The following is a 17,772-nucleotide window of genomic DNA, read 5'->3' as shown; positions in this document are numbered from 1 at the left end:
TAATGTTGTGTCTTTGACCACCATGTTCTTGACTGTGCAAAACAGGAATTAATCTGCTTCTGTCTACTGTGTTGCATTCTTTAATTATTTTAAACACTTCTATCATATAACCCCATTATCTGTATTACTCTAATGAAAATGCGCTTAAAAGCCATAATTTTTCAATTTAGTCTTGATATTTATATTTTCTCACAGCAGACGGACAACATCCTGGTGAAAATGCATTGCACCCTCTCTGAAGTCTCAATATCTTTCCTATATTTGGGATATTATATAGGCTCATTGCTATCTTGTGTGATCATTTAGAATCTGATACTTCTTTCGCTGCTCATCAGTCTGGGCACTACACTTCATCTCCTATCAATATATACCTCCAAATCACTCAGCATGTTCATAACACTGAGTCTGCATCTACACAGAGTATAATCAGTGCTGCTTTTTATTACTGGAATACATTGCCTCACACATACTGACACTGAATTCCTTTTTCTTCAGTTTATTTCCCCTTATCAATATTATTTGTAGCTTATTTTGGCCTTCTGAACAATCAACTCCTTACTGCTCGTGCAGATTCTTTCAGAGAGCTATCCCAAATGCACCTCACCTTGACAGATATATTCCCCTATAACTTCCCATTGTGCCCTAATATCCCCACAGTAGATTCATTGTCATTGATAAGTGAGCTTCATACCATTTTCTGGCAGTGACAGATTTAGGGTGGTGATGCAATGAGACTGAAAGCTTAATGATTTAAAATAAGAATGACATGCTAAAAAAAAATGTTTTGTACTTCATTGTCCTCAAATCATTTCTTTTGAGAATACTGGATTTAACCATTACTTGCACATGTTTAAGAACAGTCATTGGTATAAAACTAGGGAAGCTAGTTTGTGAAATGTCACAGCTCACCCATTCAGATGATACTAAGATACGGGGAAATTGTCACTTTACTCAATATTTCTTGGGATACTGATAGAATTATTGCCACTGATAATTGCTATTTTCCAATCCATACCTTCTGAGATGCAACCTGCTGAGCCAAAATACAGTTGGGGTGGGGTATGGGGGAGGCTGGCAGTGATCCATCCTGCAACGAAACCCCCATGCCTGTACCCACCATAGCCATAGCTGTGGCCATTAGCTGTCCAGTGGAGCGGTTCTCCCTCCACAATCATAACCTGGCAGATGAGATCCCTTTTGTATTTATAAACTATGTAGAAAGTCTTCAAAGGTTCAGAGGGCTCTTCCATCTTGAGGTAGCCTCTGTCTCTCCTACCAACATCGGCACCTCTCACCTCTGACAATGGGGTTGCAGACCTGCAGTGCGATTGCACCTCCAATTGCACCCACCACCCTATCCTAGCAAGCTCTTCCTCCATCCTTAATTGGATGCAGAGTCCCAGAGGCAGAACCTTAATGACCGCCTCCTCCAAAATCACTTCTAGGGCGACACCAGCCTTTCTGGATTCCCAACCCAGAATTTATCCTGGCATCAGAACTGGAACCCTGGAACAAAAAGTCAGCCCTTTGTCTCTTCCTCACAACTTGTTTCCTGCCTATCTTTATTTAATCAGTAAATTTGATGACAATACACTCAATAACCTTCATCGGTTTCATTAATAACATCAGTAAATATTTGATCCCTCAGCACTTATCCCTCTGGCACTCCTCTGTTTATTAAGGTTTGCTAATTTGAAAATGCCCCATTTATCTTGACTTTCTGTCTTTTGTTAACTAAACAATTCATTTCCAATGTTTTTTTGGAAAATATTTTTATTCGTTTTTTGCATTTTCACATTTTATGCGTAAAGCAAAACAATGCAAATCATCAAGAACCACAGAACCAACTCCACCAACCAATACTCCAATAATTAAAGAAACCTCCCCCCACCCCAGATCCTTACCGCCCAAACACCTCCTCCCCTTCGCAGCTGACGGTAACCAACTCTTTAAAGTGCAGAATAAACTGACCCATCTCTTGTGCAACACCTTCATTGTCCCCCTCAAAGCAAACATAACCTTCTCCAAATACAGGAATTCCATCAAGTCCCACAGCCATACGGAGGCACAGGGCGGAGAAGCTGACCTGCATGCCAACCAGGACCCGCATGTAAGTAATAAGCGAGGCGGAGACTAAAACATCTGACCCCACTCCCATCTGCAGCTCCGGTAAGTTCGATACCCCAAATATGGCCCCGAGCAGACTGCCTTCCAAATCCACGTGCAGGATCGGCGACATGGCACTGAAAATCAACCTTCAAAATGTCTCCAACTTCGGGCAGGACCAGAACATATGTACATTATTTGCCAGAGCTCTCCCACACCACTCACAAGTGTCCTCCACTCCCTCAAACAGCTGGGTCATCTTCAACCTTGTCACATGCTCCCGTTTAACTATTAACCCCAGCGTCTTATATGCAGTTGAGGCATTTACCCTCTGCATTGCCTCAAACCACAACCCCGCCTCCAGCCCCACCTTCAGCTCCTCCTCCTACTTGGCCTTATCCCCTCCAGCGATGCCATATCCTCCTCCAATAATCTACCCATAAATCGCCAAGATGACTCCCCTCCCCGCTCCCAAGCCCATCACCAACAACACCCCCTCCAACAACAAGGAGGGTGGTGTCACCGGAAATATCAGGAAAACCTTTTTTGTAAAGTCCCGCATCTGCATATACCTAAAAGCCTCAGCCTGTGGAATCCCAAACTTCTCTATCAACTCGCAAACCGCCCTCCAAAAATAAGTCCTTCATTTCCAACACCCCTTGCTCCTCCCACACCTGAACCGTAGCATCTAGCCTCGCTGGTTCAAACACATGATTCTCGCGTACCGGTATCAATTTTGACCCCGCCCCCAACTTAAAGTGCTGCCAAAATTGCCTCGATATCTTCATAGTGGCCACCACCTCTGGAGTCCCCTAATATTTCCCAGGGGCAAAGTAGAGTAGCGCCATTGCCAGCAGCCGCAACCCAAACCCCCTACAAGAGCCTGCCTCCATCCTCACGCACATTGGCTCCAGCTCCCTACCCAAACCCCGCACCTTCTTGGTATTTACTATTACTACTGCCCAATAGTAGCACAACAGATTTGGAAGAGCCAAACCTCCTGCCTGGAGCCCTCTCTGAAGCACTGTCTTCCGAATCCTCGCTACTTTGCCTGCCCAGACAAACGATGAAATCAACAGTTCTACCACCCCAAAAAAAGCCTTTGCAAAAGACTGGTAAGCACTGGAATAAAAATAAAACTGCGACAAGATATTCATCTTTACCATCTGCACTCGGCCTGCCAATGATAGGGGGAGGCTCTCCCATCTCAACAAATCTGCCTTGACCCTGCCCATTAGGCTTGTGAAATTCTGAGCCAGGCCCAATTGTGCGCCAAGTGCAGCACCAAGTACCTGAAGTGAGTAGTCGCCACACAAAATGGCAATCCCCCAAGTGAGCTCCCGCCCCTGGAGTAGAACCAAAAAGCAATTACTCTTTTCCAAATTCAGTTAATATCCTGAAAAAGCTCAAACTTTTTGAGAAGCACCATTATATGCCCCACCGTGGGACACTGGTTAGAAATATACAACAAAAGGTCATCGGCATACAGGAACACCTCATGCTCCACCGCCCCCCCTCACTATCCCCCTCCACTTATCCGAGCACTTCAATGCAATGACCAAGTGCTCTATCTCGCCAGCGCAAACAAGATTGGGGACATGGGATACCCCTGCATCGTTCCCCTATGCAGCTGAAAATATTCCGCGTTCCCCTCATTCGTACGAACACTCACCTCCAGTTCCTTTTATTACAATTTGACCAATGCCACTAATTTAGCTCCAATCCCAAACCACACCAACACCTCAAATAAATAACTCCACTTGAATCAATCAAAAGCCTTCTCCGCATGCAGCGGCCACCTCCTCCGGCTCCCCACCTTCTGATGGGGAGAGCGCCATGTTTAACGAGCGCCACACATTCGAGGACAATGGCCAACTCTTTAGAAACCGCGTCTGATCCTCCCCAATCACCTCGGAAAAGCACTCTTCCAACCTAAGTGGCCATGATGTGGAGATGCCGGCGTTGGACTGGGGTGAGCACAGTAAGAAGTCTTACAACACCAGGTTAAAGTCCAACATGTTTGTTTCAAACACTAGGTTTCGGAGCACTGCTCCTTCCTCAGGTGAATGAAGAGGTATGAAACATACCTCTTCATTAACCTGAGGAAGGAGCAGTGCTCCAAAACCTAGTGTTTGAAACAAACATGTTGGATTTTAACCTGGTGTTGTAAGACTTCTCACTGTGCTCAACCTAAGTGGCAACACCTTGGCAAGAATTTTGGCATTCACATTTAGTAGGGATATTGGCTGATATGACCACACTCCACCAAGTCCTTATCCTTTTTTACCAACACAAATAGATCCCTGCCCCATCGTCTCCGGGAGTGCCCCCTTAGCCTCCGCATCCTCAAACATCCCGACCAACAGCGGCACCAACCTATCCAAAAATTTATTGTAGAATTCCACTGGGAACTCATCCGGCCCGGTGCTTTACCCATTGCATCATCCCTATCACCGTCCAAACCTTCTCAATCCCCACCAGCTCTTCCAACCCTGCCCTTTCCTCCTCTCCTCGGACACACCAGCCCCCCCCCCACATCCCACAAGATGTCCCTCATATCCGACTCATATACCTTTTATAAAACTCTTCGTGATCATAATTCTCTAAGTTTTAAGCTGCTTATGGAAAAGGGCAAGAGTGGTCCTCAGGTGAAAGTGTTAAACTGGGGGAAGGCTAATTACAACAGCATTAGGCAGGATCTGGAGAGTGTTGACTGGGCGAGGCTGTTTGAGGGAAAATCAATATGTGGGAGGCTTTCAAATGTCGGTTGATTAGAATTCAGGACCGGTACCTGTACCTGTGAGGACGCAAAATAAGGGTGGCAATTATAGGGAACCCTGGAAAAGGAGGGATATTATGAATCTTATCAGAAGAAAAAGGAAGCATTCGTAAGGTCTAAAAAGCTTAGGGTAGATGAAGCCCTTGAAGAATATAAAGCAAGTAGGAAGGAACTTAAGGTAGGAGTTAGGAAGGTTTAAAGGGTCCCTGAAATGTCATTGGCAAACAGGATTAAGGAAAATCCTAAGGCATTTGTACAGATGCAAAGAGCAAGAGGGTAGCCAGGGGAAGGGTTGGTCCATTCAAGGATACTGGAGGGAATCTATGTATGGAACCAGAGGAAATGGGAGAGATTCCAAATGAATACATTGCCTCTGTATTCACCAAAGAGAAAGACTTGGTGGATGAGGAGTATAGGGTAGAGTGTGTAGATATTCTGATTCATGTTGGTATTAATAAAGAGGTGTTGGACAGCTTAAAAAGCATTAAGACAAGTCCCAGGGTCTGATGGGATCTACCCCAAAATACTGCGAGAGGCAAGGGAGAAAACTGCTATCCTCTTTGGCTTCAGTGAAGTTCCAAAGGACTGGAGAGTAGCCAATGTTGTTCCATTGTTTAAGAAGGGCAGCAGGGATAATCCAGGAAATTACAGACCGGTGAGCCTTACATTAGTGGTAGGGAAATTATTGGAAAAGATTCTTAGAGATAGGATTTACTCACATTTGGAAACAAATGGACTTATTATTGCTGGACAGCATGGTTTTGTGAAGGGCAGGTCATGCCTCACTAATTTCATTGCGATTTTGGAGGAAGTGACAAAGATGATAGTTGAGGGAAGCAGATGTTGTATACATGGACTTCACTAAAGCCTTCGACAAGGTACCTCATGGTAGACTGGTGGAAACAGAGAAGTCACATGGGATCAGAGGAGAACTGGCAAGTTGGATACAGAACTGGCTTGGGCACAGAAGAGAGGGTGGCAGTAGAAGGGTTTTTACATTATAAATAACCAAAAAGGAAAATAGAACCCCCCCCCCCCACACCTCATTACAGAAATGAAACAACAAAAATAAATAAACAAATGAACGTTAACCAATAAACAATAGTAAATCTCCAACCAGACATGAATATACCTCTCCCCCCCCGGGTTGCTGCTGCTACTGACACTCTCCTAACGCACTGCCAGGAAGTCTAGGAATGGCTGCCACTGCCTGAAGAACCCTTGCACAGATCCCCTTAAGGCAAATTTCACCTTCTCCAATTTAATAAACTCTGCCATGTCATTAATCCAGGATTCCATGCTTGGGGGCCTCGCATCCTTCCACTGAAGCAGAATCCTTCGCCAGGATACTAGGGACGCAAAGACCAGAATACCGGCCTCTTTCACCTCCTGCACTCCCGGCTCATCCGCCACCCCAAATATTGCGAGTCCCCCGCCCGGCTTAACCCTGGAATTCACCACTCTTGACACTGTCCTCGCTGCGCCCCTCCAGAACTCCTCTAACGCTGGGCATGCCCAGAACATGTGGGTATGGTTTGCTGGACCCCCCGAACACCTCGCACATCTATCCTCACTCCCAAAGAACCGGCTCAGCCTTGCCCCAGTCATATGCGCCCTGTGCAGCACCTTAAATTGTATAAGGCTGAGTCTAGCGCAAGAGGAGGAAGAATTTACTCTTCCCGAAGGCAGCCGCCCACGTACCCTCATCGATCGCCTCCCCCAGTTCCTCCTCTGACTTACCTTTTAACTCCTCCACCGAGGCCTCCTCCTCCTCCTGCATCACCTGATAAATTGCCGAAATCCTACCCTCTCCAATCCACACCCCCGACAGCACTCTATCCTGAACCCTGCGTGGCGGCAGCAGCGGGAACTCCACCACCTGACGCCTAACGAATGCCCTTACTTGCATATATCTGAAGATATTTCTGGGGGGGAGCCCGAACTTCTCCTCCAGTTCCCTAAGGCTCGCAAATTTCCCGTCGATGAACAGGTTCCCAATCCTCCTAATACCCGCCCTGCACCAGCTCCTGAACCCCCCATCCATATTCCCCGGGACAAACCGATGGTTATCTCATATCGGGGACCACACCGAGGCCCCCACCTCCCCCCTGTGATGTCTCCACTGACCCCCGATTTTGAGGGTCACCGCGACCACCGGGCTCGTAGTGTACCTCATCGGAGGGAGCGGCAGCGGTGCCATCACCAGTGTCCCAGGCTCGTGCCTACACAGGACGCCATCTCCAACCTCTTCCATGCCGCCCCCTCCTCCTCCATTACCCACTTGCATACCATCGCCACGTTGGCAGCCCAGTAATACCCGCAGAGGTTAGGCAACGCCAGCCCCCCCCCCCCCCCCCCCCCATCTCTGCTCCGCTCCAGAAACACCCTTCTCACCCTCGGGGTCTTCTTTCATAGAATTTACAGTGCAGAAGTTTTCATAGAATTTACAGTGCAGAAGGAGGCCATTCGGCCCATCGAGTCTGCACCAGCACTTGGAAAGAGCACTCTACACAAGGTCGACACCTCCACCCTATCCCAATAACCCAGTAACCCCACCTAACACTAAGGGCAATTTTGGACACTAAGGGCAATTTATCATGGCCAATCCACCTAACCTGCACATCTTTGGACTGTGGGAGGAAACCGGAGCACCCGGAGGAAACCCAGGCACACACGGGGAGGACGTGCAGACTCCGCACAGACAGTGACCCAAGCCGGAATCGAACCTGGGACCCTGGAGCTGTGAAGCCATTGTGCTATCCACAATGCTACCGTGCTGCCCACACGAACCCCATAATACTCCTGTTAACCCGCTTTAAAAAAGCCTTAGGGATCAGGATGGGGAGGCACTGAAACAAAAACAGAAACCTCGGGGGCACTGTCATTTTAGTGGACTGCACCCTACCTGCCAGGGAGAGCGGCAGCATATCCCACTTCTTGAACTCCTCCTCCATTTGCTCCACCAGCCTCGTTAAGTTGAGCTTATGCAGGGCCCCCCAGCTTCTAGCCACCTACGCCCCCAGGTATCTAAAACTCCTCTCTGCCTTTTTTAGCGGAAGCTCACCAATCCCCCTCTCCTGGTCTCCCGGCTGCACCACGAACAGCTCACTCTTCCCCATATTAAGCTTATACCCGGAGAAATCCCCAAACTCCCTGAGGATCCTCAATGCCTCCGGCATTCCCTCCACCGGGTCCGCCACATACAATAACAGATCGTCTGCATACAACGATACCCGGTGTTCCTCCCCTCCCCGCACCAACCCACTCCAATTCCTAGACTCCCTCAAAGCCATGGCCAGGGGCTCAATCGCCAGCGCAAAGAGCAGGGGGAATAAAGGACACCCCTGCCTCGTTCCTCGGTATAGCCGGAAATATTCCGCCTCCTCCTGTTCGTGGCCACACACGCCACCGGGGCCTCGTACAGCAGTCTCACCCAGCTGACGAACCCCTCCCCAAACCCAAACCTCCTCAACACCTCCCACAGGTACCCCACTCCACCCTCTCAAAGGCCTTCTCCGCGTCCATAGCAACCACTACCTCCGCCTCCTCCTCCCCCGCTGGCATCATAATTACATTCAGGAGCCTACGTACGTTGGTATTCATCTGCCTCCCTTTCACAAAACCCGTCTGATCCTCATGTATAACCCCCGGGACACAGTCCTCAATCCTCATGGCCAGTATCTTTGCCAGCAGTTTCGCATCCAATTGAGAAGTGAAATCGGCCTATACGACCCGCACTGTAAAGGGCCCTTGTCCCGCTTCAAAATCAGAGAGATCAGCGCTCTAGACATCGTCGGGGGCAGGACCCCCCCCTCCCTTGCCTTGTTGAAAGTCCTAACCAGCAGAGGGCCCAACAGGTCCACGTATTTCCTGTAGAATTCCACCAGGAACCCATCTGGCCCCGGTGCCTTCCCCGCCTGCATGTTCCCTAATCCCTTGACCAGTTCCTCCAACCCAACCGGCGCCCCCAGCCCTATCACCTGCTCCTCCTCTACCCTCGGGAACCTTAGCCGGTCCAAAAAGCGACCCATCACCCCCTCCTCCGATGGGGGCTCAGACCGATACAGTCCCTCATAGAAGTCCCTGAAGACCCGGTTGATACGCACTGCACTTCGCACCGTGCTTTCCCTCACTCCCCCAATCTCCCTCGCTGCCTCCCGCTTCCAGAGCTGGTGTGCCAACATCCGGCTGGCCTTCTCGCCATACTCATACATCGCCCCTTGCGCCTTCCTCCACTGCACCTCCGCCTTCCTGGAGGTCAACAAGTCAAACTCGGCCTGGAGGCTATGCCGCTCCTTAAGTAATCCCTCCTCAGGGGCCTCTGAGTACCTCCTATCTACCCTTACCATCTCCCCCACTAGCCTCTCACTCCTTTCCTTTCCTTCTTTATGGGCCCCGATGAAGATCAGCTGTCCCCTGACCACCGTCTTCAACACCACCCAAACCACCCCTACTTGCACCTCCCCGTTATCATTGGCCTCCAGATACCTCTCTATACACCCGCGGACACGCCCGCTAACCTCTTCGTCCGCCAACAGCCCCACCTCCAAGCCCCACAGCGGCGTTGGTCTCTCTCCTCCCCCAGCACGAGGTCCACCACTGCGGGGCATGGTCAGAGATGACTATCGCCGAGTACTCCGTGTCCTCTACCCTCGGGATCAGCGCCCGGCTCATTACAAAAAAGTCAATCCGAGAGTAGGCCTTATGAGCATGGAAAAAGAATGAGAATTGCCTGGCCCCCGGCCTCGCAAACCTCCATGGATCCACCCCCCCGAATCTGGTCCATGAACTCCCTCAGCACCTTGGCCACCACTGGCCTCCTGCTCGTCTTAGACCTAGAGCGATCTAATGCCAGATCCAGCACCGTGTGATGTCCCCCCCCCCCCCCCCCCCACCCCCCCATTATCAAGCCCCCTGTCTCTAAGTCCAGGATCCGGCCCAACATGCGCTGCATAAACCCCGCATCGTCCCAATTCGGGGCATATACATTTACCAAAACCACCTGCACCCCCTGCAGCTTACCACTCACCATCACATACCTACCTCCATTGTCTGCGACGATGCTCAACACCTCAAACGACACCCGCTTCCCCACCAAGATCGCCACCCCCGATGGAAGACCCGTCCTACCCATCCCTTTCTTAGCCTTACCTGATCTGCCACACGTAAATGTGTTTCCTGAAGCATGACCACATCTGCCTTTAGCCCCTTCAGGTGTGCGAACACATGGGCCCGGCCCGTTCAGGCCTCTTACGTTCCAAGTTATCAGCTGGATCAGGGGTCTGTCGCCCCCCACCCCGGTCGACTAGCCATAACCCTTCCTAGGCCAGCCCCGTGCCCGCGCCCCCCGCACTTCCCGTTCCTCCCAGCGGGAGACCCCCGCCCCGACCTCCTGTACAGACTCCAGCTCCCCGTTGGCCATTCCAGCAGCAACCCGGTTCCCCCCCCCCCCCAGCCAGGTTTCCCCCTTGCTGCATTGCTCCCCCCATTGCACTCCCGTGAGTCAGCGACTCCTGCTGACCCCGGCTACTCCCGCTGTTCCATCGATCCCCCCAGTGTGGGAATCTCCCCTCTCCCCTCCTGTCCATCAACATGCTGTCCCCGCCCCCCCCCCCCCCCAACTCCACCCCTGCCACTCTCAGCGCGGGAAAAAAGCCCCCAATTCCAGCCACCAATGCCCACAGGTTTTTCCCTGCCCAATGCCCGACCGGCAAAAAAGAAACAGTGCCCAGCCCAACCATAAAATCCCCCCCAAAACACAGCACAACAGTCCCGGCCGCCCCCCCCCCCCCCCCCCCCCCCGTACATCCCCTCGTCCACGGCCCTCAGTCCGAGTCCAGCCTTTCGGTCTGAATAAAGGTCCACGCCTCCTCTGGCGTCTCAAAGTAATAATGACGGTCTCTGTAGGTGACCCACAGTTGAGCCGGCTGCAACCTGCCGAACTTCACCCCTCTCCGGTGCAGCACCGCCTTAGTCCGGTTGTACCCGGCCCACTTCTTAGTCACCTCCGCACTCCAGTCCTGATAAATCCGATCTCTGCATTCTCCCACCTGCTGCTCCGCTCCTTCTTGGCCCACCTTAGCACACATTCTCTGTCCGCAAACCGATGGAACCGCACCAACACTGCCCGCGGTGGCTCACTGGGCTTGGGCCTCCTCGCCAACACTCGATGGGCCCCCTCCAGGTCCAGGGGCCCCTGGAAGGACCCGGCGCCCATCACCGTATTCAGCATGGTGACCACGTAGGCACCACATCCGATCCTTCCAGCCCCTCCGGGAGACCCAGAATCCGCAGATTTTTTCTCCTCGACTGGTTCTCTATGTCCTTGAGCTTCGCCTGCCATTTCTTATGGAGCGCCTCGTGCATCTCCACCTTCACCGCCAGGCCCATGATCTCGTCCTCATTCTCCCAGACCTTTTGTCGGACCTCCCTGATTGCAGCCCCTTGGGCCGTCTGGGTCTCACGCAGCTTATCAATTGACGCCTTCATCGGCTCTAGCAGCTCTGACTTCAGCTCCGTGAAGCAGCGCTGGAGAAACTCCTGCTGCTCCTGTGACCACTGCTCCCTCGCTGTCTGGTCTCCACCCGCCGCCATCTTGGCCTTCCTTTCTCGCACCTTTCTCTGCTCCAACTCCACTTTTTGCACCGCTCCACTCCTGATCCAATCCATACAGTGCCGGGGGAATAATGTTGTCCCCTTCCCACACTGGGAATCGTCAGAACAATGCCGCTGGGGGCCCTAAAAGGAGTCCAAAAGTCAGTTTCTAGCGGGAGCTGCCGAATGTGCGACTTGGCTCTGCATAGCTGCAACCGGAAGTCAGAGGATGCTTTTCTGAGTGGAAGGCTGTGACTAGCAGCGTTCGACAGGGATCAGTTCTGGGGCCTTTGTTGTTCACGGTGTAGATAAATGGTTTGGAAGAAAACGTGGCTGGTCTGATTAGTAAGTTTGCAGACGACACAAATTGGTAGAGTTGCGGATAGTGAGGAGGATTGTCAGAGGATACAGCAGGATATAAACTGGTTGAAGTCTTGGGAGGAGAAATTGCAGATGGAGTTTAATCCAGACAAGTGTGAGGTAATGCACTTTGGAAGGTCCAATGCATGTAGTAATTACACAATAAATGGTAGAACTCTTTCGAGTACTGACAGGCAGAGAGATCTAGGCGTGCATGTCCACCGATCACTGAAAGTGGCAACGCATGTAGATAAGGTGGTCAAGAAGGCATACTGGCCTTCATCGGTCGGGCATTGAATATAAAAATTGGCAAGTCATGTACCTTACTTAGTTCGGCCTCATTTGGAATATTGTGCACAATTCTGGTTGCCATACTACCAGAAGGATGTGGGTGCTTTGGAGAGGATAGAGAAGCGGTTTAATAGGATGTTGCCTGGTATGGAGCGCATTAGCTATGAGGAGAGGTTAGATAAACTCGGTCAGTTCTCACTGGAACGACGGAGGTTGAGGGGCAACCTGATAAATGTCTACAAGATTGAGTGGTATGGACAGAGTGGATCGTCAAATGCTCTTTCCTAGAGTAGGTGAGTCGGGGATATAGGTTTAAAGTGCGTGGAGAAAAGTTTAGAACAGATGGGCGAGGCAAGTTTTTTACACAGAGGGTGGTAAATATATGGAACTCGCTGCCTGGGGAGATGGTAGGAGCAGGTACGAAAGCGGCATTTAAGGGACACCTAGACAAATATATGAATAGAGTGGGAATGGAAGGATATGGATCCATAAGTGCAGATGGTTTTACTTTTGGCAGGTACCATGGTCGGCGTAGGCTTGGAGGGCCAAAGGGCCTGTTCCTGCTGTATTGTTCTTTGTTCTTTGTCCTGTTTACCTGCTCCGGTGCCACCACCAGCCCCCTCGCCCCATCCCAAATCTGAACAATCCCTCAAGAGGCTGCCTGCCGGCGGAGCTGTCCCACCAACAAGCGACTGGCCTTCTCCCTGTATTGGTATACTACCCCTATTCGCACGCCTAAATGGATGTACTATTTTCTCTGCAGACAAAAGGTCAAAACGTACCTGCAGTTCCTTTCTACTGACCAAATCCTCTGGAGTGGAATCTTCCACATACTTCAGATCAACATCCAAGATTCCATCTACCAGCCGCTGCCGCTCCTCTCTTGCCTCCCTATCGACCTGCACCTTATACAAGATGTTGTTGCCCCTTACCACCTCCTTCAGTGTCTCCCAAACCACCAACACCAAGAACCCCACATAATCATCAATCACATTTCCCATCCTTGGACAAAATTCGGATCCACATGCAGCCCCACCTCCAACGTCCATGCTAGCCTCTGTGCAGGCCGTTCCGCAGGGACCAGATCTACCAATTGTGGAGTATGATCCAAAATGACAATTGCTGAGTATAAATATTCCAGTTTCCTCACCCCATAATCAAGAAGTCAATCCTTGAGTATACATCATGGGCTGGCGAAAAGAGGAATACCCTCTCCTCCCTGGATGGATTCACCACAGACCCTCCATCCATCTCCTTCATAAACGCTGTCAACACCTTCGCCAACGCCCCCCCCCCCCCCCCCTTCCCCAAAGGGGTCAACAAGCATGGCTTAGACCGATCCATCTTCGGATGCAATACTGTATTTAAATCCTCACCTAAAATTAATTGATGCATATCCAGACTTGGGATGGCAGCCAACATCCTCTTCATAAACTCTACTAGCTGGATTCTCCAGCAGGACCCTCCGTTCTTCAGACAGCGTGCTCACACCCGTGGAATTCCAGACGGCAAGGGGGTGCCCACAATGGGAAACACCATTGGCCGGCTGCCGGGACAGAGGATCCTGCTGCTGGTGGGGGTGTGCCGATCCAGAAAACGGGTACGGTGGGAGGAGAATCCCGCCCTACCTCATCCCAATTCGGGCGTACACGCTAACCAACACCAACATCCTCCCCTCCAAAGCACGCATTATTATAACGTATCTGGCCCCCTGATCCGTCAGCACCTTCTCCATCTGAAACCTAACTCTCTTATCCACGAATACTGCTACCCCCCTGGGCCCTGCTGTCGAAACCTGAGTGGAACACCTGACTCATCCAACCTGTCCTACACCCTCAAGTGGGTCTCCTGCAGCAGCACCGCATCAGCTCTCAAGCTCTTCAAATGCAAGAAAACTCTCGCCTGCTTCACCAGTCCACCCAACCTCTACACGTTCCATGTTACCACTAGGACTAGGGGTCTCTCAGTCCCCCTCCCCCTCCCCTCAGTTCCCCTCCCCCTCCTCTCAGTCATGACCACAGCACCTGGCAGCACCCCACGAGCAGGACCAGGCCTAACCCTAGTCGCCGTCAGCCAGCTACCCTTCTCCTCCCTACCCCCTTCCCAGCAACCCCCAACCACTTCCCCTCAAAACCACTTCTCTCTGCATAATCCCCATCCGCCTCCCCCCATTCACACTTCCCAGACCCATCGAAATCTGTCCAAACAGGTTTGGCCGATCCCTCCCCCACCTCACTCCCATTCACTAGCCAACCCAAGTTTGCTGGAGGTGCCCCCCCCCCCCCACATACCTAGTACAAAAACCAACAGAACTACCCCCCCCCTCACACACACACACACCCAGCTCTTCTAAATAACGAAACATGATAAATCCCAAACAAAAGGGGAAAAAACCCAAACACATTTACCCCAGCATCCCCAAACCATCCTCTCACAACTTCAACAAACGAAAACAAAGTCCAAACTCGGTTCAGTCCCAATTCTTAGGCCCTCACTCACGAATGCCTCTGCCTCCTCCGTCGTATCAAAGTAATCGTAATAGTAATAGAATGTAATAGAGAGTTATGCAAAACTCTCTAATTCGCCAAGTAGAACACCCCAAAGCAACACATTACTCTTGTAAAGTGCTGCCTTTGCCCTGTTAAAGGGCACCCGCCATCTTGCCAGCTCCACCGTGATGTCTTTGTATTTTCGAATACCTCTGCCTTCCCACCTCACCTTCCGATTCTTCTTGGTTCATCTGAGCACCTTCTCCTTCATCTGATAGCCGTGGAAATAGACTATCACAGCTCTTAGTGGCTCATTCATCTTTGGCTTCGACCGGAACGACCAAAGAGCCCTATCCAGCTCACAGAGAGGTGTCCTCCTACCCCAACAACTTGGCGAACATCTCCGAAAGGTCCTCCATCTCTCAGGCAGATCCATGATCCACAAAGTCTGCCACTGTGACCTGTTCTCCAGGCCCTCCACTTTGGCTCTCAGCCCTTCATTACTCTCCTCCACCTTCCGCAGCTGCTCCTCCAATCAAGGAGAGCTGGTCACTGTGCCATGACAATGCCCTCTCCACCCCCTTCAACACCTCTCCTTGTTCCCGCACCGATGTTGATGTCTTTCCAAGAGTCTCCTTTATCGGGGACAACATATCGCCCACCAACTGTTTGAGCTTTGCCATCATCTCCTTTCCATGCTATTCAAAATGTTTGGCAAACTACCGCTCACATTCCACCGCCATCACCTCAACCAGTCTGGCCACCTAATGGGCGCTGCCCCACCTGGTGAGCTTGCTCCCAGTCAGTGAAAGGCTGAGCGAAACCGAGGAAAACTAGCAAAAAAAAAGTGGAAGGTTTTGATGCATCAAAAAAAATCGTTTTTTATGATATCACACCAATATTAAGGGACCAGCCAGAAAACCTCTAATTATCAATATCTGTTATATTTGGTGGGATTCACAGGTGACATATTTCCTTGCTGCATTAGAAGCACTACAGAACTGAAGGAGTGCCAAGAAACCCAGGGATCAGAAGTACACATCATTCCTTTCTCTCCTCGAATGTCCAAGCTTTGCTAACCATGGCTTTTCGCATATCTCTACTTCTATGATGGTACACTGGGGCAAGTACAAGAACTCGTATCATTATTAAGCACCGCCCTCTTAATCAACTGAGTTAACTGGCCGCTAATTTACTCACCACCAGTGGCAAATACAAGGAAAGTTTTAACTCAGCTGCTTTGGGATCCAATGGAAATGAGGAAAAAAAGGATGACCTGGAGCTATCCCATTGACTCTGCTGCCCCCATCCTTGTATAGAATCATACTGTCCGCACTGGAAAGTGAATAAATTATGCACCTTGTTAGTGCTACCAGACAACTGTTGCCATTAAGTTACATATACAAGTACTGCCAGGGGGATTTTGTCCCCTCCTTTCTTTCTCTCCCGGCAGTGAAAGGATCCTTCCTTTGAGAGGTCAGTATGTCCTGCGAGCGGAGCCCGAATGGTATTTGTGCTGGATAGTCACTATTGTTTAAACGTGGGAAGAAAGTTTGTAAAATGCTGATCAATCGTCAATTTCTTACACAGGGCTAAAAACATGTGAAACTTCTGCAATCCTCCACGCGATCAGCAAATGCTACTCACAATTATTTCATGGATGTTATTAGTAACCATGACCAAGAACGACCAGTCGCTAGCCAGCTGGGCACCAGAAAGGCACGAGTGATTTACAGGCTGCGTAATCTTCTGGAAAAGATTTCTTGGCAGAAACAATTTCAGAATAACTACTTATCTTTCATTTTATTGCAAATTATATATAAATTGCCTTTGTTGTAAATGTACAGAACCCTCTGTGTTTTGAGTTAGTGTAGTGTCAATGGATATTAGCAAATATTCAGACATTGCACTCTGTGTACTAATGGGTTGCATTGAAGTGACACTACAAGAGCTGTACTTGTAGATACCTTTGTACAATATGTAATGTCATTTTTTTCCTTTGCATAGAAGCAGTAATAACATTAATAAATGTGTGATTAATTGCAATAATGAAGGAGAGCTCTGAAGATCACAGTAGTTGCAGAATAGGTCAAAGTAATTACGAAAATTCTGATTCACTATATTGCAAACATCCAGTGATGATGGTTTGTGATAATTAACATTGATGCATTCATTATTTTTCATTTTTTTCCAAATTATTTTCCCTCCTCTCTGAAGACTGATAGTATAGTCAATCCAACAAGGAAGGCACCCTCCATTATCTCGCCCAAGTGACCATTCTTTTGTAAATGTCAAGATGGTGAATGCAGGCAGCTTAATAAAACATTGGGAGCATCACAGACCAATTCAATTCTGTCCTCCTTTTCTGATATCCGCACGAGCATTTCACAGCATGGGTAACATGATAGTTAAGTTTTATGGGGAATTCAAGCTGATTGTTGTTCAGATAAATATCAATAAGGTAATAATTGGATGATGTTCTATCATGAGAAACCAACTTCAGCAAAACCTATGTCTTTCAATCAAACATGGGCTTTATTAACTCCCCAGTCTGCACGCTGATGAAATTTTGTGGATTGCAAATTTTTATGAAAAATGAAATGAAATGAAAATCGCTTATTGTCACGAGTAGGCTTTAATGAAGTTACTGTGGAAAACCCCTAGTCGCCACATTCCGGCGCCTGTCCGGAGAGGCTGGTACGGGAATCGAACCGTGCTGCTGGCCTGCTTGGTCTGCTTTAAAAGCCAGCGATTTAGCTGAACCAGCTGCCAAAAGCAATGCTACTAAGATGTCTCTTCACTGAAGTTCTACAAGGGCCAGAGAAGGCAAACAGACTATGCTTAGGAAGGGTGGATAAGTATTCAGAGGACCTGAGAAGGTGGCTTTACATTATTTAGTTGTTCTTGTTTAGTTGTGCCGCAAGCCAGACGGAAATAACATGGACATTTCCTTACATTAACTCATGTGTCTTTCTGGTGATACCATTATGTCAGACTGTGGAGTAGGAGCCATCATTAAAAATCTCACTTGTCTGTGGATTTCCACACGTCCGTATTTGGAATGTTTAATAGAGGAAATAGGCTGGATCATGATAAAGGAATCCCCTGTCCCATATTGCTCAGCTGTGGCTCCTGGCAGGTCCAAGAATGCAA

General features: G+C 49.7%; 1 protein-coding gene and 1 long non-coding RNA gene across 11 annotated transcripts in view; one reads left to right on the top strand and one right to left on the bottom strand.

The window, feature by feature from the left end:
- Window positions 1-17,772, top strand: part of dmd (dystrophin) — a 2,667,466-nt gene that overhangs the window by 261,475 nt on the left and 2,388,219 nt on the right. The window lies entirely within an intron of this gene.
- The window catches only part of LOC119969070, a 49,401-nt gene that overhangs the window by 24,394 nt on the left and 7,235 nt on the right, over window positions 1-17,772 (bottom strand). The window lies entirely within an intron of this gene.

The sequence above is a fragment of the Scyliorhinus canicula genome, chromosome 7, assembly GCF_902713615.1.
Source record: "Scyliorhinus canicula chromosome 7, sScyCan1.1, whole genome shotgun sequence".
Lineage (NCBI taxonomy): Eukaryota > Metazoa > Chordata > Chondrichthyes > Carcharhiniformes > Scyliorhinidae > Scyliorhinus > Scyliorhinus canicula.
Note: the sequence above shows the minus strand (reverse complement) of the source record. Positions and strands in the feature narration are given on the sequence as shown.